Source organism: Rhinolophus hipposideros, assembly GCF_964194185.1.
Source record: "Rhinolophus hipposideros genome assembly, chromosome: 11".
Lineage (NCBI taxonomy): Eukaryota > Metazoa > Chordata > Mammalia > Chiroptera > Rhinolophidae > Rhinolophus > Rhinolophus hipposideros.
Genome location: NC_138057.1, coordinates 38,474,899 through 38,502,393, shown reverse-complemented (window position 1 = coordinate 38,502,393; position 27,495 = coordinate 38,474,899). Strand labels below are relative to the sequence as shown.

The following is a 27,495-nucleotide window of genomic DNA, read 5'->3' as shown; positions in this document are numbered from 1 at the left end:
GAAACATTTGTAGCTCAAAAAATTTTTCTTAGATTCTATGGTGAAGCTTGGTCGATTTTGAAAACTCTGACTTTTATTGATGGATTACTGCCCAAGATTAATTGAAAATATGCTTTTAATTCCACAAATATGTTTAGATTTTACATTTTTGCATTACATGAGCTCCTTATAGTTGAGCCCAGGTCTTTTTGCCTTTATATTATTGCAGATTAGCACAATGCCTTGACTATAATAAACAGTAAGTATTTGGTTTTGTTATTAAAGCATTTGACAGATACCTAGAAACCACCACAGGTTTTGATTTAAAGTAACTAGTCATTATGTCTCTCAGCCGAACTCTAAATAAAACTTCATTGTTGTTCCTCATATGTACACAGATACAGCTTATTCTTTAATAGATTCACTAACAAAGGTTATACTCACAACCCTATTTCCAACCATTTGTTGATTATACTGAGTCTCTAACTTAGCAATCATTATAAGGTGGTAATAAACCTCTGTGTGTGTCTGTGTCTGTGTGTCTCTGTGTATGAAGGAGTGAAGAAAACTAGCAATAGGCTTGGATTTTACAAGCATATGGGGATTGTGGTTCTATTCCTTAGCACGGCACCCCTTCCTTCATTTTACTATAAAACAATTCTGAGCCAAATATGTTTGTTTTAACTTAAGATCAAAAAAAGAAATGCATGTTATAGATTTTAATTTATATTGATAATATATTATGTGTAGCATATACGTGAAATGTTATTATTAGGTTGGTGCGAAAGTAATTGCAGTTTTTGCAATTATTTTTAACCTTTTAAACCACAATTACTTTTGCACCAACCTAATATATGAGACATTCAATACCTATGTATATATACATATGAAATTTTAAGAAAGAGGTTTATTTGAAGGAATTAGCTCATGTGATTGTGGAGGCCTGACAAGTCTAAACTCTGATAGGGAAGTTCACCAGGCTGGAGACTCAGGAAAAGAGTTACAGTTTGAATCCAAAGGTAGTCTGCTGGTGAACTAGACAGAGCTGAGGTGGATACAATCCAAAAGTAGTCTGCTGGCAGAATTCCCTTCCGGTTTGGGGAACATCAGCCTTTTGTTCTAGTCAGGCCTTCAAATGATTAGATGTAGCTCATGCACAATCTGCTTTACTCAAAGATTTAAATGTAGATCTCATCCAAAAACACTCTCACAGAAGAATCTAGAATAATTTTGACCAACTACCTGGGCACCTCGTGGTCTAGCCACGTTAACACATAAAACTAACCATTACACATGGTCTTTCCTCTGCATGTATATCCCTAGTATCGGTGTGTGTCCAAATTTCTTCTTATAAGACCAGTCAGATTGGATTAGGACCCACCCTAACAGACTTATTTTAACTCCATCACCTCTTTAAACGCCTTATCTCCAAGTACAGTCACATTCTGAGACACTGGGGTTTAGGGCTTTCACATAGGAATTTGCGGGCCGGGGTTAGGAGGCATTATTCAGCCCATAACACGGTGATCACCACTACACTTCACCACAATCCTACCACTACTACACTGACCTCCTCATCCTCATCCTTTTCCTGTTTCTCACTAACACTTCCAGAAAGTCCCTTCCAGCTTCAACTTTCTGTGTTTCTGAAAAATAAAGTGTATACACATAGCACCATGAAACTCAAGAGTTTGTAGCAAGATTGCGTACAAGTTCAGCCAGAGTCAGTTCATGGGACACAGTTTGGATAGTTATTTGAGAATATCTAAGGATATAGGAATCTTGGCCAAGGAGGAAATGCCCAACTCTAAGGAAGTTAGGCCAAGAAGACGGAAAAAACTGAGACAGCCCATCCCAGGAGAATTTGAATCTGTCAGTGGTTACCAACAGGAGAGTTATCCTGCTTAGGGAACCCCAATATTCTGGTACTAAAGACTCAACCACAGTTGTTTGTTAAATGTCATGGGGTTTATCACTTGAATGGCTGGTCCAGTTTCCTCAGTAGTAACAGCCTAATGAACATTTACCTTTCATTTATCTTCCAAGCACTAATTATATACTTGTATTTACCAATTTTATGGAAGTCCCTAGAAAACAATTCAGCTATATTGCCAATGAAGGAATAGGCGGTGAATTCAAGTGGAAAATACTCCAAATACACATATGCATTTGTACCTCACAAACATTTTAACAGACTCGGGGGAAAAAAGGGTTTTCTCTGTTTCATCTTCTATTCCCTGTGAATTGAATTGCACACACAGAAACAATAAGATTCCTAAAGATGAACACTGAGTCATTCTTAGGTTTGTGTCTCCCACGGAGCCTCACTTAGTGTTTTTTTTATGTCATCTTCGTTCAGAAAATATTTGCTGAGTTTAGGAGAGAGGAGACTCTCAAAATTTTGATGATATTCTATATATGATATATGATATATGATACGGATATTCTAGCTCTCATTCAAAACTATGTATCCTGTTCAGCTACTCTGGCAGCAATCGAACAAAACAAGGTTAATGTGGATTTACCCTGAAGTTTGAGAGTTCAAATCAGCCCAACAGTCATTTATTTGTGTGTAAAACGCTACAGAGCTTATCATCCATGAAGGCAGACTGTTGCGTACATGAATACACCTAATTCAAGGCAATTTGCTCTATTAATAGAGATACAAATAATGTCCTGGGCATGGGGAACATGATTAGGACAAGGCAGGAAAACCAAACTGGTGCCAGGTGGTGGAGCAGTTTGGAGGCTGAGCACCATTCTAATCACCACTGATAAGTTTTACGACTGCCATTCTTGAAAGCTGAAAAAATATGGAGACACAAAGGCTAGACAGCCTTCTTACAGGCACAGAATGGAATAGTTTGATAGTACTGACACCATTTTCATGATAAAAAGCTCAATCCTCATCCTCTCCAGGACATTCAGTTTTAAACAGTTATATACCAATTTCTTTGTACTTTAATCAATATTATTAAAGCAAGCAAGATTTAAAACTTTGTAATGCCATATGCAATAACATAAAAGTTATTAAAGGGGGAATATTTGCATGACATCCCCATAGCTGCCATTTGGTAATTATAAGACCAATTCACCCCTCCCTATGCCCCTCCATCTCTCGGACTGACAGGGAAGAAAGAGGGAAAAGAATCAGTGAACAAGGTGAAGGTGACTCACAAAAAAGAGCTGTGGGAGAGGGAAGAGGGAAGATAGAGAGTAAAAGCCATTATAGACTAAGAAGAGAGAGGGGGGAATGGGGGAAGGGAGAAATTAGTTGTCAACAAGAAAACATGAATGAATTGGGAAAAGGGGAGAAAAAGATATGACGGTTATAATTTGGATTACTGTAATGTCCTTTGAGAGATACAAGTAAAGCTTCTTAAATGCCACAACATTCAAAGACTGAAACCTGGGGGTCCCCAGTTTATTACAATTGCAATAGAACCTAAAATGTTTTGGTTCAGGTGAAAATAATACATGTATACCAGACATTTCCTAACTAGCATTAAACTGTGATTTAACCCAGAAAACTGTTTTCTTAACCTCGTGATACAATTTCAATACAATGGATACAAAAATGAAACATTTCAGGGATTTTAATTAGGACATGGGTTTTTGTTGCCACTGTTGTTGTCTAACTACCTATTGTTTTTCCCAGAAGCGAGGTACTTGAAGTATCTAGGTCATAAATTAAAACCTCTCCACACCAACTGATTCATAAATGCAAGCAGTTCATGAAAGCTTTCTTTGTTTACAATCTGTGGAATACATCAGCCAGTCAATGTTGATCTTTTAAAGTGCTGTGTCTTTTATTTAAAATATATATGTATGTGCGTGTGTGTTCATGCCACATAAGTGACGTACACTCATATATTTATCAAATTAATTTAAGCTGGTGATAACCACAATGCCACCAAAAAAAACCCAGGCTGGTTTTTGTTTATTGTTAATATCTGACATCAAAAATTCCTGTAGCCTCAAAGCTGTAGCCTTAATAATTGAAAAAACAAAACAAAACTATTTATTGCTTAGTGCTCCAGAAAATATATACTTCCCCCAGAGCAGGCTAAGAGATTAAATGTAGGGTATAATACTTAAAATTATAGAACATTTGCATCCAGACCCGAGAGCAATAAAACAAGCAACTGAGTAAGTGGAAGAATCCCACAATCTGCCACAGATAAAGACACATCCAGAGCTTGACATCTACAAGGTCAGTGTGGGAAAAGGAATCTAAACCAGAGAGAGAATGGTGCTTAAAGAAATACCTGTGTTGTAAACTGCTTATCATCATGGCTTGCAACATGCTATCATTTAATGGCCATTAACATGACAACCAGCTAGCAATCACTTGCTCAGAAACCGAGGACCTTTCAGATTTGTGTAAACAAGAATAATGTATGGATATGGATATATGATAAATGTAAGACTATGGTGGGAAACCCTTGGCAGTCTCACTTACAGGTAGGATTTCGTCCTTCAATTAAACAGACGCTAAACATAGTTCTAAATACCAATTCTGTTCTGGGAGGGGGAAATGTGAGATGGGGCACACTCTCTTCTAATGAAAGGGAGTAAGGCTGAGCAGCAGTCGTTACCTCGGGTCCTAATCTGCAGAGGCCATTTCAGATCCATGTCATGTTCCCAAGGAAGGTAGAGGGGGGATGAGGAGAAAGAAAACGGCTCCAGAATCAATCTAGAGCACAGGCTGAACCTGACAACCAGCAGGTATGTTGTTTAGCTAACACTATTTCCAAATGGAGAAAAATTTACATTGAAAATAAATCCAGATTTCCAGCATGTTTGAAAACAATTAAAAGATTCAGAATTTCTGAGTTCCAAATGATCACTTCCGCTAGAGTTGAGTAGTTCTTGCTACCTTTACATAGGGCAGGTGTGCTCCAGTTGACCACAATCCTCACCTCTCCCTGTTGTCTTTCACCTGATCCACTTTATTCATGTGTGTTACGTGCCTGACCCAATAGGCAAAAGGGTTTACCACTCTGGATTAATAGATCTCCTAAAAGCTCCAGACAAAGCTATCTGGAATTTCATGCATTCACAAAAGGTTCTGTAAGTTCCAGAGCTTTCCTGAGTTTCAGGTCTGTTTTAGGGTGGAATGCAAGCCATGGAACCTTCCCTTATTTGTATTTGGTTCTCTCATAGTCCACACAATGCCTGTCACCTAAAAGGCACTCACTAAATGTTGACGGGTGCCAGCTACGGGCAGAATGGACTGTAATAACCCTCAGAGTTTTAGACATCTTTGCTCTACTCCAAACCCACGGATCCTGGGTTGGCTTTAAGTGGAAATGGTCCTGGACTGATAGGGAATTACAGGGGCTCACATGGAAGTCAGAAATCAAATCATTTGCACGATAGGGGGTAAGTTGGTGTGCTGTGGACAAAGGGCTTGACTACTGCAGAGCAGGAAAACTTCCCTCTACCCACCTAGGTTCTGTGGCTGGACCTAAGAATTTACCTCCTGTAACACAGATTAACAGGAGAAAAACATGCAAACTGTGTTTAACATGTTTATGTGTACACAGAAAGTCATCAAAAGGAAAATAAAGAAGCGATAGGCCCCAAAGCTTGTATACCTTTTAAAACAAAGAACAATAAATTGTGGGGCTGTGATAAGACAAAGGGGGTGGGTGAGGGACAGAAATAGATGGGGGGAACTAATGGATAATAAAGGTCATTTTAGAGGGTTTGTTTGTGCAGATCCATTTCAGCATTGACTCCCAGTGTTTGGTGATAAGAATGTTCTCTTATTGGTACAAGAAGGGCACCTTTTCCGTAGGACATTTCATGACCTGCTTTTAGGTAGACCGGGGGAGGTCACAGCACCCTTCCTGAATCTGCTATTTGTCAAGCACCTTCAGTTCAAAATAACAAAATATGCCAAAATGGCATATTTTGTGGTGGCATGTTATGAACTCCTTCTCTAGGTATGACTAGTCCTGGATATATTGTTTCCATAAATAAATATGTATTTATTGCCTACTATGCACTAAGTACTAAGGATGCAAAGATGAATAAAAGATCCTTTACGGAGTTCAGCCCAGGGAGGATTCAAATCAATAATTTCAGTCAATGTCATGGGAACTTGTGCATATCACATAACCTTTCCAAACTGTTTTTTTTTTCACCAACGAAAAGGGTTTGGCATGTCTGTTTCTTGGGGCTTATTTCTTGCCACAGTGAGAAACAGCTGAAACCATAAAACTGCACACTTTGCAAACTGTGAAACATGAGTTACAAGATGATAGAATTGGATTCTTCCTGCTTTTGTTTCTTAGACTAATATAATAGATCGCAGTCAAAAGAGTAAGCATGAGACACACCCCAGTCTAAACAGTTTTACAAAGAAATGGCCCTGAAGAACCTGTTGCATGCCAATTGGACTCTTCGTGCAGATGGATGATACAAAAAGGAATCTGAGAGTCAAGAGGAGAGAGGTGCTGGCATGCTCTACGTCTCCCCTCTCCACTGTCAATCTCCCCCATCGCCTTCTCCTATGTGAGGAAAGCATGGGTCAAAATACATTTCCTGCGAATGGGAGTAACAGAAGATTCTTGCCAAAACCACACTAGAGACCTGTAAGGCAGTGTGGATGGTCCTGGGGAAATCTAGATGGTAGGAGGGGGCCTAACTAACTGCTCTGGTGGTGAATCCAAGAGGGAGTTGTGTATTGGGATTGCATTACCCACTCTGAGTTTGCCTAAGCAAGAGATGTGGGATGTTTCCTGTTGACCAGAGCTACGCAGAAGAGAGTGGTCTCGGTTATTCTTATGCCGTCGACTTGGGCTACATCGAGGTAAAAGGTGACCTTAATAGAAAGAGGCTGGGTACGTACCAAGGACTGAGCAAGGACCGAGCAAGGAATTGTTAGTGAATACCTGTGTTACAGACACACCCATGGAGGTAAAATGAACTACAGAAAAGAGGAGCCCAGCAAGGAACAAGTCCATGAGATTGCTGCACAGGACAAAGAGTCCATTTTTGTTCCAAGCCCTGTTAGTGAGGATTTCTAAGAGAGGCCAACTTTAACCATCTGCCAAGTCAGAGAGCCAAAGCCACTTAGCCAAGTAACCGTGGTCTTATCCTTTGATCACATTTGACCCTAAAAAGGAGGTGAGCAGGGAGTGTGAAGGAGAAAGAGGAGACAAACTTGCTCCGTCTCCTACTATAGGTGTCAGGCTGAAACAGCAGAGACTTCAGGGATTTCAGATTTCAGGCAGGAGAGCGTTAATGTTAAATTGTATTAGGTTGGTGCAAACATAATTGCGGTTTTTGCAATATTTTTTAACCTTTTAAACCACAATTACGTTTGCACCAACCTAATATTTGACGTTTTGATTTTTTGTGTGGCCCTGGATATTGTCAAGACTGAGTTAAAGATACGTATATGAATTAAAATGACCACAGGACTGTTGTTTAGCTTACTGAACAGAAAAGACAGGAGAGAAGCCCAGACCTTCACCTAGGGTCAGGTGAAGAATACCCCTCATGAATAAAAAATAAAGGGAAAGTGCAAAACATAAACAGAGATACACCTGATCAAAATCCACATATTGTGTACCACACATATGTACCATATAAACAAGAATAATTCTGCTAGGTAAAAGCAGCTTTTAATACTGAACCATTACCAAAATTGCTACAATTGGCTTTTCCTACTTCTTCTTCTTAAGACAAAATGTGGGTATAACCTATTGATAAAATGATAATGGTTATAGGTTATGGCAAAGATCGGAGGTTGAGGGTCAACTGAGGAGCCTTGACAACTTAATGAGGGGGTTGTGCACCCTCATTAGGTGCACATTACTAGGTGCACATTAGGTGCACATTAGGTAACATTACTAGGAATTAATAATGAATTAATTCATTAATGTTAATTCATTACAACCTGTCACCCCCCCCACCTTGAAATTTAGGGCTTTCTTCAAATTTTAGGAACATGAGCAGTTGCTGTATCATGCCTCATGCCTCAGTGCTCAAGTTTCTGTGATCTGTCAGTCAAGTGGAATCCTTAGAAGCACCAACTGGCCCTACTTGGCAATGAAATTGAGTGTGGATGGAATAATTATGCTATGCACCTGTGCCTCTATGCCACCCTAATAAAATTTCCAAAAGAATGCCCTATCTTCCTCACTATCCTACTCAGGAATTTGAATTTCTTACAAAAGAAATGTAAAGGAATAGCTCTGTGATTCAAATAAGGATTACACTCAAGACTCTGCCATTTGGAGTAGTCCTAAAAATTTTCAAATCTGCCCATAAGTCATACTCTGCTTAATATAGTGGTTTAAATTGAAATCTGTCAAAGAAATTAGGTTTACTCCTTTACTTTAGCCTTGAAATAATATAGCCTTAGGGAGACTTGGGTATAAGTTGTGTATAGAAAGCAGGCACTTTTTTTTTTTAAATTGAGGATGATAAGGGTAGAAAAGAGAGAGGAAATGTCTTCCTCTCCAAAGATATTCTTCTAATACTTAAAACCCTGATTCCTTCTCTCAGTTCCCTCCTTCCTAACCCTAGTCTCCAAATTTTATGTAGAACAGTTTCAATATTGATAAAGCACCTTAGTTAGTTTCTGTTGTTTTGCCTTGAAGCCATAATGCTTACCTTTTAGACAGTTACTGCTGCCTCCTTCACCCCAGCCAACTGTGACAGCTATGATTAAAAAATAATCACTTTAGTGTCAAAAGGATCACTGCTAATTAAAGTCAACCAGAGTATTTGCTGAGTGTTTGGTGTCTGTCTTTCGTTGCGTATTTTCCTAAGACCTTCTTATCCCAAAGTTAATTTTACCAAAGGACAGCAGATTGTCTGAACCTCAGGGGGGATTATTCCTCAGTTTGCATTTTTGCTGTTATTCTTAGGGCATTACTCCTGATCATTTGTTGAAGAAAATATGTTGAAAGACAACAACATTTACAACAGTTGTAAATGTTGAGAAGGATGATAATTAACATTTACTAAATGGTCTTAATCAAATATGTATACAGAAATACATGCTATTGCATTTCACCATAGAGGCATACCAACAGACTTAGGGAAAAAATGGAACTATAAAGAGAAACATGTACTCTATTTTTATGATATATGCTTTAAAAAATATAAGGCATAGTCCATGTTCTGAGAGGCCATACAATCTAGTTGAATGAATCTGAATCTTTTGAATTTCATGGACCAGTAACTTTTCTGGAGAAAAAAATAAAGGGAGGGACAGAAAAGAAATGATACAGATGTCAACTTTTTCTTCTGTCTAGCTAAACAAAGTTACTAGTATTTAGGAGTTCCAGTCAAGATGGCGGAGGAGGTAAGCACTTTGCTTACCTTCTCTCACAACCACATCAACATTACAAATACAAAACAACCATCATTGAGCATCACCAGCATCTCACTGTAGTTTTAATGCATTTTCCTAATGATTATTGAGATGACCACTTTTTTCAGATGTTTGTTGGCCATTTAGATATGCTCTTTTATAAAATTTCAAATCTTCAGCTTGTTTTTCTATTGGGTTGTATGTCTTTCTTACTGATAGTGTAGGCGTTTTTATATATTCTGTCTCTGAGTCATTTGTAAAATACACATTTTACATAGCAACCCTTTTCACTCTCTTACTGTTGTCTTCATAGACAGAAGTTCTTACTTTTAACTTATGGCTACTATTTGTTGTCTTCTATTTAAGAAATCTATGCCTCCCTCAAGGTCATGAAGATATTCTTCTATGTTCTCTTCCCTCAGTATTATTGTTTTACTTTTAACATTACATAGACAACCCATGTGGAAGTAATTGTTTGTATATCGTGTAAAGTAAGAGATTAAGATTTATCTTTTTCTACATGGATATCCAATTCTCTCAGAACTATTTATTTAAAAGACTATCCTTTACCTACTGTAATACAATGTCACTTTTATCATAAATCAAGTGAACAGTCTATGTGGTTTTTGGTTTTGTCTCTTTACATACAACTATTATATCTGATAGTGTATAAGTCCTCCAACTTTGTTTTTTTTCTTCAAGATTGCCTTAGCTGTTCCTTTTTTTGTTTTCTATCTTGTTTTTTAATTATATTTTTCAATTATTCAATTAATTATAATTATAATTAATTATAATTAATTAATTATTCGATGAATCATTAATTATAATTATAATAAATTTTTCAATTATTACTCATTAATTCTCACATATTTGTCTCACAGACAAATAGAACTGTATTGAATCTATAGGTCAATTTGGGGAGAATTTGAACATTATAATATTGAGTCTTCTAATCCATGAACATGGTATATGTCCCTGTTTACAGTTTTAATTTCTTTAATACTGCACAGCATACTTTAAAATTTTTGAGTCGTTATTTGAAAATCTGAAATTTTATGTAAAAATAAGGATGTTCAGCTTCTCTTGAAAATAAGCCCAATACGCCTATGTGGAAACAATAAGTAGGAGCTACCCACTCTAACTGGGGTATATGTTCTTTCATTTATCTTAGTTACTACCACAAACACAATGCATGAATCTGGACTCACAACTCTAAGTTCACTCATTTATTGTACAAATGGGCCACCATCTGTGGCCAAAGAAAAGGGAAAAATAGTCAGAATAATGTTCATTTACTCATTTTCAAAGTATTATTTAATGCTAACTGTGTCAAGCACTATACTACATGTTGGGATATACCAATGAACAAAAACAAACATAGTTATTTTTATGTTTTGACCCTGAGGGCTTTAAAAATAATTTTAATCACAATTATAGCAATGTTAAATACTTTTAATAATGTATTTTGGGTGGTAATTTCATTTAGCCAATTTAAGGAAGTGGGGGTGATAGAAGAGTGAGCACATTGAATGAGGACACAGAGAAAAACCTACGGACATGGAGAAAGAGGCTATAGCTGTTCTGTCCATATTAATAGTTAAGTTCTCAAATATACCAGGACATCAGAATACTCTTGGTTCACAACATCCTCAGGTTCAAATGACAGACACAAACTGCCCTGCTATAATGAACAATGTGGTCAAAGTCTTTGCTCCAAGGAAACCTCCATTCTACTGGCAACAAACTCCTTGAATTTCAACATTATTCTACTAATGGGCAATCAGTGGAGTTTTACCACCTGTTACTCTAGGCTTCTTAGTATATTCACAGAAGCCTGTTTCTTCATTGGATCCCAGGGTTGAAATAAATCAACCATGACCCTCAGGTGGGTAATCGGGCTTCTGTGAATAGGGGGAGAAAATAAAAGGAAAAAAAAAATTCCCTCATCCAATGAACTTTTAGAATACAAAGGGCAGTCAAGGTTGAGGTGAATTTACTTCTTTACCAAGAACTTAAAGTACCTTTTCCACTCAGCTCAGTTTGATTTTCCCATTCAGTCAGTAGCGTAATACCCAGATTCTGTGTGTGTGTGTGTGTGTGTGTGAGAGAGAGAGAGAGAGAGAGCGAGAGCGAGAGAGAGAGAGAGAGAGAGAGAGAGAGAGAGAGAGAGATTGGGCAGGGGAAGAGGTAGTGAAAGGGACGTACAATCCAGTATTGCTAATGGGCTGCTAAATTTTTCCCTAAAGAAGACTTTTTAGCCTTCTCTTTCTCCCGTGTCTTATGTCATGTCTTGGCATCCAAACAGCCCTACCAGAGGTAAGCCTATGGACGCTCTCAGGCCTCCAGGGTACCATTCAGACCATTCAGTGCATTTCTGGTGTTCTATTCTCTAAGTAGACCATACAAGAAAGTTATTTAGTTCAATACACTATGGATACACAAAACAATTCCCTGAAGTATTAAAAGACTTCATCTGTATTCCTCCCAAAATATTTGGCTTAATGCAAGGGATTTACTGGGAAACTGGGGAGAATAGAGCCCAATATCTCATTCACTGGCACAAAATTCTAGTGACATAAACAAAAACAGACAATATCATCTTTAGTATACAAATGGAAAAACTGAAAACCCCAAGAAGGTTTTTGTCTACAGTCACACAATGAGCTGGTCTCAGAGCCAAAACTCTTTCCAGGTCTCCAAATATTCCATCTGCAGCTCTGCCTATGGTTTCCTCTAAATCAAACTCATGTAGTGGATGGGTGGAGGGAAGCGTGTGAAGGGGCAAAGGTTAACACAAGAGTCTGGGTGGGCCCTTCCAGGTCCTAAATTCTATGTTTTGTTTTGTTTTTAAATCCCCCATTTCTCTGAAATGCAAATGCTGGTCTGTTCCACTGCAAATCCTGCTTATGATGAAACAAAATTTTAAGTAGAATCTGTAAAACCATCCCTTCCCAATTTCCTTCCTGAACGGTAGTTACAGTCACCTCTGACCACACCAAACCCAGCAGCCTTTCCATATTTTACCTCAGTTCCCATCAGCATGTTTGCAACTTCCCATAGTTTATTTTCATCTCTCTCTAGCAAACAAGGCCTCTTGTGAAATGAGAGAAGACAGGGTCAACACACACACACCTGCTGGCTCAACAGAAAACACCACATAAACGCAGGGAAGCCTGCGTGGGGGCTGCCAGCAGGCAGCATAGCTAATTTGCAAGCTGGCACTGCAGTTGGATTCCTCATGAGACAGAAGTCTCCAGATTAAATAACTCTGTGGTTGGCGAGGGGTTTGGGAATAAAAAGGATGGGGTGGGGTGGGGGGGTTGCCATAACTTTGCAATCAGACTGCAACCAACTCTCCACACCGAAGTTCAGAATAATAAACTTTAGAGCCAGAAATGAATGTAGACATTATCTGGTCCAGCTCACATCTTACCAACGATAAAACTGAGGCAAACAGGGATGTGACCTGTCCCGGGCCACATGACTCATGAGTGGCACAGTCAGAGGGTGAGGGCATTTCAAGTACATGGAACAGAAAGAGGGAAGCTCAGTTTACCTCAGACGGTGAGGATTTGCTTTAAGGATGCACAGGGTGGGGACTGTCCGCAGCAGCACAAACTTCACCGAGCGCTGAACACTACAGGTACATAAGAGGACCTCTAGTAAGTACAGCTGACCCTTGGGTTTGAATTGCGCGGCTTCACTTACACACAGATTTTTTCAATAAATAGGGTCAGCTCTTCCTATCCTTGGTTTTGCATCAGCAGATTCCACCTTTGCAGATTCAACCAACCGCGGCTTATAAACAGTACCTTTATGATCCCAACTGTGGTTTCCCAGCCATGATAGACGTAATCTTTTCCATCCAGGGTTGGTTGAATCCGCCCGTGAGAAGGGCCAACTGTAGTTAACTTTCTGGGGAGTCAAAAGTTACACGTGATTTTCAACTGTGCAGCACCAGTAACCCCTCACGTCGTTCAAGGGTCAACTGTGTATACCCAGTCTGCCACTTTCACTCTGGCACACACTCCTTAGGCATGGGCATCACTGCCTGCTCTAGTCTTTTGTTGTTATGGGCAATAACTACCCTCTGCCTTTGTTTTTACTGATCTTGTTTATGTGAACCAATGCATCTCTAGTCTTTTCTTAACTTCTGCTTCCTGTGGAGGTGTTCTGACTTATTTTCTGTGTGTCTCCTGCCTGCTGCCCCTCTCTGCACAGTTGACTATCCCTTGGATAGACTTACATTCAAGCTCCAGGAAGGAGGAAACGATGGAGTCACTTAGTAACTCTGCAGTAGCTCTACAGAGTTTTCCCACCAAGGTTATTGATGATGACCATAGGGAGATATCCTTCCATGGTTAATCAGGATAGGACAGAGAATGCTGAGTAGTCAGCTTTCTCCAGAATGGAGCTTTTGACATGGAAAACAATTAATGCATAATAGATTCCTCCCCAGATTAGTACTTTGGATTAAGTCCAATGTCCCCTCAGTTCTTGTGTAATATCCAGTAGTGAATAGGAAAATGTTTCTGGAGCCAGGCTACCTGGGTTTTAATCCCATGACTGTTACTTTTAAGCAAGTTATGCAATCTCAGATTCCTTATTTTTAACATAGAGATTATTATATCAGCTGTTTTATAGTGTTGTGGGAAGACTGCGGTAATTTACATAGAATGCTTAGAAGAGGATCTGACACATAAGTGCTCAATAATTTAGATGTTATTATATTTTTTCCATAGCACCAGTGATGGTTTTAAAATATACCTGCAATTCTTTGACACTTTTCCCGCGAACCATGGTGTTTAATTCTTCTTTGAATATGACTTGCTTCTAATAAATAGAATGCATCAAAAGTAGCACTACATGACTTGTCAGTCTAGGTAAGAGAAAGCAATATAGTCTCTGCCTTGTTGGGATTCTTGCCCTTGGAACTCAGCCATCTTGTTGTGAGGAATCCCAGGACCCATGGGGAGACCACATAGAGGTGTTCCAACCGGCAGCTGAGCTTAGGTCTCAGTCGAAAACCAGCATCAACTACCAGATATGTTAGTGCATAAAACTCAGCTAATAATGCTAGCCCCTAGCTTTCAAGTCTTCCACCCACGGACCCAGACATCATGGTTCAGAGTAAGTGATCATTCCAAGCTTTGTTTGAATTTATGACCAACAGAATCTCTGAGCATCATTAATGATTACACCATTTGGTTTGGAGGTAATATAGTAGCCATAGTAAGTGGAACAGCCCCTTTATTTCTTTATCTCTATCTATGATAGCACTGTTTGTGAGACTTTCACAGGAATCAGGTGACATTAGATTATCTCTAAAGCTTGGCTTCTACACTGCAATTTTTCTAACCTAAAGGGTGGATTATAATGGTCCAGGAACTTTATTTAAAAACATGCATATCAGGTCCTATGCCCAGACATGCTGACCAGTAAATATAGGACTCAATCATGTGTAATTTGAAAATATTCCTTATTTAACTTCAACAAATCTCCACAAGGGGAGACCACTGACATACCTAGTCCCCACTCTTAGGTGGGACGGTGGCAATAGCTCAAGACCTTCATCCATACTCATTAGGAGTTTACTAAGAATCTCTATGTGCCTGGATCTGCTGCCTGGGGCTCTGTTCAGGAATGAGTTAGAAGTACATTTGGCATTTCTACTATGTAAGCTTCTCTTAATAGAATCCAGGTCAGATAGCAAACTGTAGGTTTCAATAGTGAATTTCTAATATGTAAGCACCAATCCATCAATTCTTCCCTTCAAAATCTGGAGAGCTAGAAAGCAGAGGATGTCCCCTCTAGGCACTTCTACGCTACTTTGTACTGGCGGCTCTTGCCAAGGCAATTAGGCAATAAAAAGAAATGAAAGACATCCGGATTGGAAAGGAAGAAGTGACACTATCTCTATTTGCAGATAACAAGATCTTACATACAAAATCTGGAGAGTTTAATAGTGTGTCCTTCTGGGCCCTGAAGGCCAAAAAATGTTGCTCTCCACTCCCTGGATCAGTGATTCTCAAACTTTAGTGTGCAAAAGAGAGTTTTTCAATTCTTTGGCCCAACTCCCAGAGATTCTGATATACTAGCCTAGAAAACTTTTAAGAAGCACCCCAGGAATGCCTGATCGGTGAATTTCAGATCAGACTTTGTGAGATACAGAACCAAATTTTTGAGAAGTCATTTATCACAATGATTAAGAGTACAGTGTCTAGAACACGATTGCCTGGGTATAATTCTTGGCTCTTCTACTTGTTAGCTTGTGCGAGCTTGTGCATGGCACTTAACCTCATGGTACCTCAGTTTCCCCAACTGTAGAAGGAGATTAATTTTAGCGCCTACCTCACAGGCTTGATGCAGACATTAACACCATTACCATATATAAAGCAGTTAGAATAGTAAGTATACTTATTGTCAACTATTTGCAGTAGGGGAACTATTGGTTGCTAGACCTTGGAAGCTAGACCTTGTCTATAGCCAACTACAAGATTCAGTGCCATCAGTAAGTATAGGAAAAGGCACTTGAAGCGTTGGTGCTCTGTCCATCCCTTTTTCTTTTCTCACTCCCCCCCCCCGCTCAGGAAAGCTATTGCAGATTAATACATTTGCTAGAAATCAAATGAAGGCACGAGCCAGTTTATTCTTCTACAGTTTAAGTCCCTCTCTGCCTAAAGGACATTTCTAATCTCCCCTTTGATCATCATCTTTGGCATATTACCAGGTTTCTTTTTCTTCAATATTTTGATCTATGCTGTTAGTGAATTTGAGTTTCTATAGTGTTTTTTTTTACAATGTATTTCACCAAGAATTCATTTCCAAATGCAAGCCTGAGGACTAATGTTCCTAAAGCCGCATGACTCATAAAATGTACTTCTCCCCCGCAACAAACACCCCATTTACTAGCATGATAGCAAATCTTTAACAGATTGCTTTGCATCTAGGGAGGTGGCTCCCAGTGCTCATATAAATAATTTATACTGATCAACACTTGCTCGAATTAATGGAAATCATAATGTAAAGAAAGCATTTTTCTATGTTTCCAAGTCTACTCACCAGAGGAGTATTATTGGATAATAGATACACAGGAACCTGATAGCTGCAAGTTCAAAAATCACAGATACAGGACTTGTTTTCTAAAATGTCTTGATAGCCAACTAAGAACAGCATTTTCTTACAGGGCAAAGTGTATTACATACTAGATACTGTTAATACTTCACTGACAAGGGGACAGAAATAGCTCTCTCTACTGCTACAAATTTTCTATCAGCCAAAAACTGTGGTTTCCTAAAGTAGCAAAAACCTGGGAAAAAAATGAAGCGGTTCAGAGAGAAGGAATCAGAGTGAGCTGGTGATTCACACATCCTCAGGAAGAGGGTTGGACATGACCTTTGAGACACCTTTCAACCCTGTTTTGTGTTTTTCTACCATTCTACTTCAACTTTAATTTATGCTAAATTATTAGTTGCATCTCAAAAACAAGTAAGATGTTTTTACTCCTCCTCCTCATTCTTTAATTTTTGGGCTTTAATTTCCCCCCAGAAAAGTTATCAGACATAAATACAAATTAAGCTTAAGTCACCTTATTCATGTAATTCTTTAAGGCCTATAACAGTTATAGAGTGAATATGAGGAGCACCAAAGAAAAACTCCAAACCAAATATGGCTCCGGAGTTGAAGTCTGTACTTCACCTAGAGGGTAAGACAACGCTATTTGTTCCTTTGGAGGGAGAAGAAAGGATATATTCTTGACCCTAAGTGACCTATTCTTGATCCCTTGTAAACATGAAAGCTGGCAGCTTGGTATTTATATACTAAACTCTGCCCCTTGATCCATGTTTGGAGGAATCCAGAGGCACTTCCTGTTTGGGGTCATGACCCAAGGCCAGAAACTACAACTTAGGCAGAATTAGAGCAACAATATCTGCAAGTGGGATGGCACCTCCTAAAAGCCATCCTCCCCAGCCAAGAAATTTAGAACCCAAACCTAGGCAGAGCGCAGTCAGGGAGCCGAGGGATTTCATTAAAGAGACACAGCCCTGTATTATTTCACTCATATGTATCATATAAAACAAAAACAAACGAACAAAACAAAAACAAACTCACAGATACAAATAACAGACTGGTAGTTACCAGAGGGGAAGGGGAAGGGTAGGACAAAATGGGTAAAGGGGATCAAATGTACAAAATGACAGATGGAAATTAGACTTTTGCTGGTGAAGACACCATAGATATTGAATTATAATGCTGTCTACCCAAAACTTATATAATGTTATTAACCCATGTTACCTCAATTAAAAAAAAAAAGACACAGCTTTTATTTGTACCATTTGCTGCTCCTCGAGCTCACCTTCACAGCTGCTCCTGTGAAGGCCAGCCTGGCCGCCAGCTCTCTTCTCACACACATACATTCTCTTGGGGGTGAGAGGAGTGGTTCAAACATAAAATTACAGTTTTTGGAAGTGGTGACATCCCTTACAGATCGAAAGTCAAGTTTATAGGACTGTCAAGAAGGACTCTTGTGAGCTGAACTCTCTAAAATGAATCCATCTAAAAGCTACATAGCAATAGAGGCATAAGCAAGGAATACCTATTTCATCTCAAAAGAGATTTTGCCAGTTTGCAAAATTACCTAGTTAATTAACTCAAGTCTTGTAATAATAGAACTAATTGAAAACCAAAACATCCATCATGGAATAGAAATAGATCTGCTGTTTTTATCAAGGTAATTACCAGGATAATTGCCAAACCTCCCCCTTGATTTTGTTCCATTCATGTAAGCCAAGTCTGATGGTTTACATGCATTATACATACATAGATCCCTGTATTAATAAACACGTGTGTTCTGAGGACAAATTTATAGTGAGCAACTTCCTTCCCAGAGGTAAGGATAGGAAAGAAAATAAGGGCTGTGTTCCTGATCCAGGCTATCAACCTTATGTAAATAAATGAAAACTTTATTTAAAAATCTATGTCCTTATTATACCTACATTCAGAAGGTTTCTATATGTTGTAACAAAACTTTTTTATTGGCAAATGGCAACAAAATAATAAATTGATAAATGAATGAAAGAACTGTTATAGAATTTCAAGCTACTTCAAAGGATGAATGAAATTGGAAAAATTCCCTCCTCCTACCTACGAAAGGATTTGTGAAGGTGTCCTTGCCTCTCCCAGTATGGCTTATCATCACTACGAGTTGCAAGGAGTTGGGCTATTGGAGCTCCTAAACAGGTGGCCTTCAGGTACATCTGGCTGTTGAGCAGCCAGAGACTTCTTTACTCTGAGTCACCATTGACTTTACAGAAAGTCAATGACTAATCCAATCGAAGTCCTAGAGAATCTTCTTCAAAACAAGAGCCTCAGACTCAAATACCCAGACGGACAGGTAGGTAATGTACAAGCATAGCAAAGAGGAAGACGGGGATTAGAAAGTATGGGCCCCAGTTATTCATACGGTTTTTCCCTAATTCCACCTAATTTTTGCCATGAGAGATTGCAGGTTCAATATTGCCACATTTTCTCATTTTAAATAGATTCCAAACGTCTGCTTTCATTGATATTTGCTGATTTATAAGTATTCGCAACAAATTCAATTTTTCAAAATTACACACTAGGAAATCAGAACACATCTGTGATAATAAGCACCAGTTTGGGACTTATAGTGTCATATGCACACATACACACACATAGGCACACACGTATGCAGACACACCCACCCACAGAGTCCTTGGCTTCAAAAGTGATGGATTCCGGGAGTTAAGTTAAACTTCAATCATCCTTGGAAACAACTTGAAATTGTGTGATAGTCCTTTCATATATTTATTAATTTATTATTTTGTAGAGATTTGCTAATTAACATATTTTATTACAATTTATAGAAACCCACTGAACATAGGTACAATAAGGACATAGATTTTTAAATGAAATTTTCACTCATTTACTAAACTATGAACACCAATTAAAAACACTATTAAAAAAGAAAGTTATATTTAATGACTAAACATTTTGTTAATATATAAGTAAAATATACTACATATATATTTATATGTAAATAAAATTATATATGTAAGATAAAAAAAATTGCATAAATTCAACAAAAAATAAAGAATTAATGTTCTCTCATCCAAAATTTTGTTTATTTTCCACAATTACTAGATTGAATGAGTGTGAGTCAGAGAGCCCAAAATAACACTGAGAGAGGTCAGTGTCCTCACCTGTGTGAGGTAAACAGTCAGCAGCAGAAAATTGCTAGGTGTGTCTATGATGACAAATTTACAAATGTGTATTATTCCACAATGATTTTTTTAAAGGAATAAATGAGGAGGAGTAGATGAGTTGACCTTTGTATTATGTATCATATTAAAACTTCCATTTTATATGTCATTTTGAAACTGTCAAGCTAAAAGAAGGCTTCAGTAATCAATAAAGCCCTTACTAAACCAGAAGATAAAGAAGGGATTTTTATGGCAAAATGACTTCCAAGGACAGAGAAGTAAGTTCTGTTCTGATTTTTAATTAGACACAAATATCTACAGAAAATTGTTCTTTGGGGAAAAAAGACAAATCTAATGTTCAAATACATATTCATTGTGGATTGAGAGTGTAAATTCCACACAAGAGAAATCCCATAGAGTGTTTATTATAGACTTGAGAAGGCAGTATGGTATTTTCTTTTCCCCTCTGCTCACAAATAGCAGACTTCATTTTTCTGTAGAGATTGTTGAAAGGGTTTTCAGGGTTCTGAGAATTGGGAATCATTATGGCATGCACATTGAAAATACGTAGTTGCTTACTCAGAATAAGCTGAAGGCAAAAGGCTATTATTTCCAATCTAAATCGTTCTAATGGGATTGGGTCAATCCGTTTCTATCCTAGATCTTTATATTAAAAATGTTTTCCTTTTTTCTCTCACTAAAAATGTCTGTTGATTAAGAACAGCGGAATTGCATTTGCAAACTCCTGGTGAACCTGTGTAAGCACCATGATTACAAACTCAAAGCTAGACTTCAATGCTATATATTAAAAAATAGCTGCTTAAAAACAGAGACTCTGACGGGCAGCAGGGGTGGGGGGTTGGAAAAAAGAAAAAAACAGAGACTCTGGACTGAATTGGTAGGAGGAAGTTTTGTTTCCAAATTCACCATTGCTGTTGTTCTATGGATACCCATAAACCAGTGTGCCTCTTCAAGTATGAGGCAATTTCTAGCTCTATTTGAAGAATTTAGATACCTAACTATCTATCTAAGTATCTCTACTCCATGAACATGGGCTTTGGAATCTGAAAAGACTTGAAATCAAGTCCTGATTCTGCCCCTTAGTAGCGGAATGCTCTTGGGTAAACCGTTTAACCATTTGGAACCTTTGTTTCTCTATCTGGGAAATGATATTAATATTAATGTCCTTTTCAGGCTTGTTGTGAGATTCAAAGAGAAAATGCTTATAAACGTTAAGCACAATAGCAAAACTTTTTAAATAACTATTTTAAGGCAAAGCAGTTTTGTTAGAATGTGGACAACAGAAACAACTTTCCCAGAGGTCAATAAATAACCTTCAGAGGAAATTCCTGAGTTCTTAAAGTTGGTTATTTCCATTCACTTGCATATAATTCTTGTTAGTGCTTGCTATGTTCAAGGAGAATATGTCTGAGTGGGGAGGGAAAAGAGAAAAGAAAAGGAAAGGACGATGTCTGGATAGCTGAATCAGTTCTTTAAAGAATTTTAACTCTAGTAGTAAGTGAGGAGGTTAAGACTTGCCAGCAAATGATTGTAAGACAGAACAGAAAGTCATCCAGGCTATACCAGAGGCTGAGTTAAAGAGGAATGACAGTTGGGAGGAGGTTATTTTGCCTCTGAATTGTTTTCTTTTATTCTCATGACTCTGAAACCTATGGTAAAGTCCACTCTCTAAAATCATCTTTCTCAATCAAATGATTCTAGAAAATTTTAGAATTCAATTCTGTTTTGAAGAGTTTGCGGTTAGAACACCACCATTTTACTGATGAAGACACTTGAACTCCCCCAAAGATGAAGTAAAGTAAACAAGTTAGTGTAGAATCAAAACAAGAAGTCATCTATTGTGTTTCTGCCTCACAAAACCTGTAAGTTCTCTTTGACTCGACTGGAAATACCCTTTGAACATTGCATTTTTCTTCTACTAGAGTAAGAGAACATTCAAATTGCAAATGAAAAATCTCTATGGCTTTAGTCCTTCTGCCAGTCTCCACTACCCTTTTTTCTCCAGAAATTTTAATTTCTGATTAGAATACAGAAATTTGTTCTGATAATTTATTGTCTAACAAGAAAACCCAGGTATCCCTGGGCTAATAATTTCCTTCCTTCCTTCCTTCTCTCCTTCCTTCTTTTCTATGACACTAGAGTTTGAGCCAGTATTCTTAGATTGACAAAAGATCCCTGGAGTTCAAGAGTGGCCAAAGATCTGAAGGAGTCCTGGAAACGGTGAACAAGTAAGCAGTACTCAGGATGGACAGAGACCAACTAGTAGCAGGACTTTCCTAATGTTAATGAAAGACTCTGAACTCTTAGAGCAAAACTGAATTCAGGAGGTGGGGAATCTCAAAAATCACTGAGATTGATTCTCACCAGCCCTCTCAGAGTCAAAATTAAATGATAAGAAAGGAAGGTAGGAAGGAAAAAGGAACAAAGGAAGGCAATATTTCTTATATATTTAAGATACGGGCTGACAGTCATCAACATTACACTTAATTTGCACAGTGATGTCATGATATTATCTTTCTACCTCATAAAGAAGGTAGTTTTCATTCAGTACCCACAGAGCAATCAGCATCAGCAGAAGAAAGGTTTACTATCTGCCCTTACTAAGCATTTACCAGGAGCTTTATCTACATTATTTAATTTTTATTAATCATCACAACAGCCCTACAATTTTGGTGTTATTACTCCTGTTTTAGAGATAAACACAAGAAGGCTTGGGAAGTTTAAGAAACTTGCCTAAGACCACACAGGTAGTAAGCATGAGGACTGAGATTAGGATCCAAGTCTGTCAGGGGCCGCAGCCTATGCCGCCTCCCTAAACTGCCCTGAGACTGTGCATGAGTCCAGGCATAGCGATTAGAGCTCTTTTAGAAGTTGGGATATATTTAGGATTTATTTCAATTCATAGTCCCATTGTTCTTCAGGCTTTTCTCTCATGCTTTTCTCTCAAGACTTTGACTCTCATGCTTCTTTGATTCACATTTGTCACTTCGGTTGTGCTAGTTCACTATCTGACCCTGACCAGAATCCCATCTCAACTCAGGGCCTCCTGACAGCACTCTCCTGTCACCTGACCCCAGGCCCATCCAGGATTTGCTTTTGTTGTTCTTGTCTGGGCCATGCTCCCATGACCCAGAGGAGATAATAAGTGTCAAGGCAATCATTCAGAGAAGGTTGAGATGACCACAGGCTGTAGTAATCAGGGAAGGTTCCTGGTTGAGGAGAGTTGGATGGGAAAAGATGGTAAGTGGAAAAGAGAGGGAAGATCACTGTATCTAGGAAGGAAGAGGGTAAAAACACATGAAAATAAGAATGTGGACATTAAGTAGACTACACTGGGAAAAGCAGAGAATTAATCTTGGTAATAGAGATTACTTTGGGTACGTGGGTTAGGACTAACTGTGGATGGTCTGAGTATTTTAAGATACAAACTTCCCTGTCAATGTTGTACAGTATGTTTAGGAATAGAAAAGAATGGGAGCAAAAAAAAACAATGAGTGTCACTGAGAAATAGGTAAGATCTAAAATGATTCCACAGATATACAAGGAAACCATGATAGCTAGGAGAACGACTGGGACCACTGGAATAAATAGGGAATTCAAGAGGCAGACACTGTTTACAGACAAGTAATATGAGCTTTCACTTACCCCTGATGAGGCGGGGACAATTTGGTTATGTTCTAGTGGGAATACCATCAAGAAGTTCGACCTGCAGAACAGAATTTGTGAAATTGGTCTGGGTGAGATTATCCACACAAAAGTGAGATTTAATTCCCTGATAACAGATGAACTATCTCAAGGAATAGCAGAGGCAAAATCAGAAGTGATCAACACAATCTTGGAGGCATTTACATTTATTGATGACATAGTATTCCAGGGATCAGAGTAGATAAAACCAATTCTTCCATTTTTTAGAACAGACAAGCATACCTGGTAAAAAATGTTTTTTTTAACTCTTTTTAAATTTGTGATTGTGGTAAAATGCAGATTACATAAACTTTACCATCTTAACCTTTCTAAGTGTACAGTTAAGTGGTATTAACGACATTCACACTTTTATGCAACCATCACCAACATTCATCTCCAGAACTCTTTTCATCTTGCAAAATTGAAAATTTGTAACTATTAAACAATAACTCCCCATTCTTTCCCAGCTCCTCTAGTACCTGGGAATCATCATTCATTTTTTCTGTGTCTATAAGTTGGACTATTCTAGGAAATTCATGTAAGTGGCATCATACAGTATGTCATATTTGTCTGTGACTGGCTTATTTTACTTAACATAATACCCTTAAGGTTCACACATGATGTAGCATGTGTCAAAATTTCCTTCCTTTTTAAGGCTGAATAATATTCCATTTTCTGTATATACCACATTTGTTTATCCATTCATCTGTCAATGGACACTTGGTTGTTTCTACCTTTTGGCTATCATGAATAATGTTGCTATAAACACAGGAGTACAAATATCTCAAGACCCTGCTTTCAATTCTTTCAGGTATATCCTCCTAAGTGGAATTACTGGATCATATGGTAATTCAATTTTTAATTTTTCCAGGAATCTCCATATTGTTTTCCAAAGAAGCTTCACTATTTGATATTCCCACCAACAATGCAAAGGGTTCCAATTTTTTCACATCCTTGCCAACATTATTTACTGTTTTTTGTATTGTATCTAGTCTACAGGGTGTGAGGTGATACATCATTGTGATTTTGATTTGCAGTTCCTTGATGATTTGTTATGCTGAGCATCTTTTCGTTTTCCCATCGCCTTATGTATATTTTCATAGGAGAAATTTCTATTCAAGATCTTTGCTCATTTTAAAAATCAGGTTGTTTGTTCTGTTGTTGTTGAGCTCTAAACATTCTTTATATATTTTGGACATTAACTCATTATCAGATATATGATTTTAAAATATATTCTCCCATTCGTGGGCTGCCTTTTCACTCTTGATTGTGTCCTTTGATGTACGTTTTTCATTTTGATGCAATACAATTTATCTTGTTGTTGTTGTTGTTGTTTGTTGCATGTTCTTTTGGTATCATATCCAAGAAATCATTGCCAAATCCAACGTCAAGAAGCTGCACCTGGTTAATTTTTTTAACTTTATGAGGTGTAATTTATAACCATAAAAACTGCCCATCCTAAATGTGCAGTTCAATAATCTTCATTAAATTTTTACAGTTGTGCAACCATCACCACTATCCAGTTTTGGAACATTTCATCACCCCAAAAAGATCCTTTGTGCCAGTTTATAGTTAATCCCCAATCCCAGCCCCAAGCAACCACTGATCTGCTTTCTGTTTCTATAGATTTACCTGTACCTGACTAAATTTTAAAGGTTGTTTTCACATAATCTTTTTAAAAACTAGCATTTCATAAAATTCGGAAGTGAGGAAAGTATCTCACATAATTTCTCATCACACTTTATATCCTTTTTATAAATTTAGTTTCACTGTTCTACCATTTTGCCACGTTTTACTTTTATTTTAATCTTTGTCAAAAGCAAAATTAAAAATCAATCTTGTTGGTAAGTGGCACATGTAAAATATGTTTTTAGAATTGTATTTAGTCCCTACACTGTATCTCTTATCACTGAATCTAATTTCCTTCTAAAATAAGGCATGACATTTCCACTAAGGCACCCAGGTGGGTTATACGCCTGTCCTAATCAACAGCCACCTGTCATGATCCAAACAGGTTTTCAGGTTGTTTATATTCTCTCTTCCTTCTTTCCTAATCCAAGACTGAATCTCTTACTCTTCTGTACCAATCACATGTACTCTGCACACATTAGCACCTGTATGGGTGGCATTCAGAGGCCGCAGTTGAGACTTAAACGTGCTGTAAGTGAATTCCTTGAGGCCTTGGTATGTGGAGGCCCACACCCATGTTATTATTCACACTGAGTTCCTTCCAAAACAAGTTTTTTAATAAAAACAATATTAAGAAAGAAAGAACAGGAGGTTTTAAAAGGTAGGAAGATGTTTTGGCTTGTTTCGGTGAGCAAATAATGTCTCTGAGACTCGAGTCAAATTCAGTAAAGCTGGGTTAAAAAAAAAAAAAGAGGACATGATGGAACACTGTAGAGTCAGATTTGAAGCCCAGCTTCCTGAGGTGATGAGGTCAAATTCAGAGCAATGGGTGTTTTAAAAAGGTCAACGTCAGATTAGGAGCTTTGTGTTAGGCTAGCCCATGTGACACACGGGTGCTTTAGTGAGTTGGCAAATACCTTTAACAGAGGTAAAACACTTAATATTAAGTTAGGGGAACAGGATTAGGAGTTGAATCACACCATGTCAAAGTAAGGTAAAAATGTGGGAGGGTATTGTTATAGAGCAGGTACCCTACACCCATATCATCTTTGTACGTTCAACTCAAAGAATGCTAAGTAGGAAATAAACATGTTTGTCTACAGGCCAAGGAGTCTCCGGGAAAAGTAAATATTCAAATCCCAAACTAATGAGTTTCACCACTATTCAACCATCCTAACTGAGATCAGTGGGCAGGGAAGGCCCCAACTATGTTCTCCCAAAGGACAAAAACGAAGAACTCGCCCTAAGAAAGGGGAAAATGGGTCAGTGGTCTGGTCTCAATATCATTGCCTAAATAATCCTCAGGAGAGTCCTGGACACAGTATATAAGTGAGATAAACAATCTCGCCTGGTCTAGATCCTCCTGTACTATGGATACACTTTTATAAGCAGCTATGCCTATTAATATAATGGCAAGCAGTCTCATTGAGTTACCACACATAAAATGATATGGAGCGATCAGAGCCAAGTATAAGACTGTAGGGAGACTTCTCTACCTCCCTTCCCTGCATGCTAGTCCTGAGAAGTTAGTGCCAAACCATCACAGTGAGGATATCGGGGCACCATAAAAGGCTGCTTGTTTTCAACAGAGCCCTGTGATATTGGCTTCCTCAGTTCTCTCTCTGTGAGACCCTTGGCAGCAAGCTTGGCAGTGTTTCCTCTCTGGACTATCTTCCAGGACATTTTTTTTGCAATAGCTAAAAAATAAATTATAAAGTGTAATGACATAGATTTTTTTTTGTTTAGATCTTAATTAAAGAGAAAACATGTTTTGTGATGCAAGAGAGAAATTAACAGAAGTGTGCATTCTTTGATGGAGCCGAGTAACCTCCAGTAACCTCTGGGATCATTTAACGTGTACTGGAATTTTTATTTTATATTAAAATATCTCCTATCCATGGAGTGGGCAATTTGTCAAGAAGAAATAAAAGATATTCCACCTCCCATGCCCAAGAAAGGACAGCGGATAGGTTTTTATGTTCCTGAGACCCAAGTCCTTTTAAGTCCTTCTTAATGGGCCTTTAAACTTCATTATGGGAAGAAAGAGGAAAAAATACCACTTATATTTTAGAAAGATGAAGAAAGAAAGAAGCCCACACCCTGAGGGGATTCTAGAATTTTAAAAAGGGATAGTGATTGTCATTTCTGAGACAGGGTGATGCCCAGACATACTTTGGTTGGGGAAAGGACCTTGTGGGCACACGGCTGTGCAGTCTCCTAACAGGTGGGCATTTATTAGAAGCGGTCTTGGGGCCTGAGCAAAGGGTTCCGGACAATCAGAAAGCAATTGTGCTATTCTTTGGTGCCACCCTTCTTCAAAGACCCATGCTGCTCAGCAGAAAACTGTGTAAGTTGATGCCCTGCTAATGCCTGGAGCAACAGGGCCAGAGGTAAAGTGGAAAATTGGTCCCAGCAGAGCCTAGACAGTGAGGGTAGCAGTGGACAGAAATTCACCATGTCACTTGAGAGTGGAATTCTGACAGATGTTGTGTTGCTTAAGCCCCTAGCAATCATGGATGATCCAGGAGAAGGGGTTGGGAAGTGCTTAGTCTGTTCAAGCTGCTGTAACAAAAATACTATAAACTGGATGGCTGATAAACAACAGAAATTCCTTCTCACAGC

General features: G+C 38.3%; 1 protein-coding gene across 8 annotated transcripts in view; it reads right to left on the bottom strand.

Annotated features, from left to right (window-relative positions):
- The window catches only part of TMC1 (transmembrane channel like 1), a 312,031-nt gene that overhangs the window by 222,096 nt on the left and 62,440 nt on the right, over positions 1 to 27,495 (bottom strand). For 7 of the 8 annotated variants that reach the window (XM_081067289.1, XM_081067284.1, XM_081067290.1 and 4 more), the window contains exon 3: positions 23,206 to 23,266. The exons of the other annotated variant lie outside the window; for it this stretch is intronic. The gene's annotated coding sequence lies outside the window, so the exon portion shown is untranslated. The remainder of the gene's footprint in view (positions 1 to 23,205; positions 23,267 to 27,495) is intronic. 8 annotated transcript variants of the gene reach the window in all.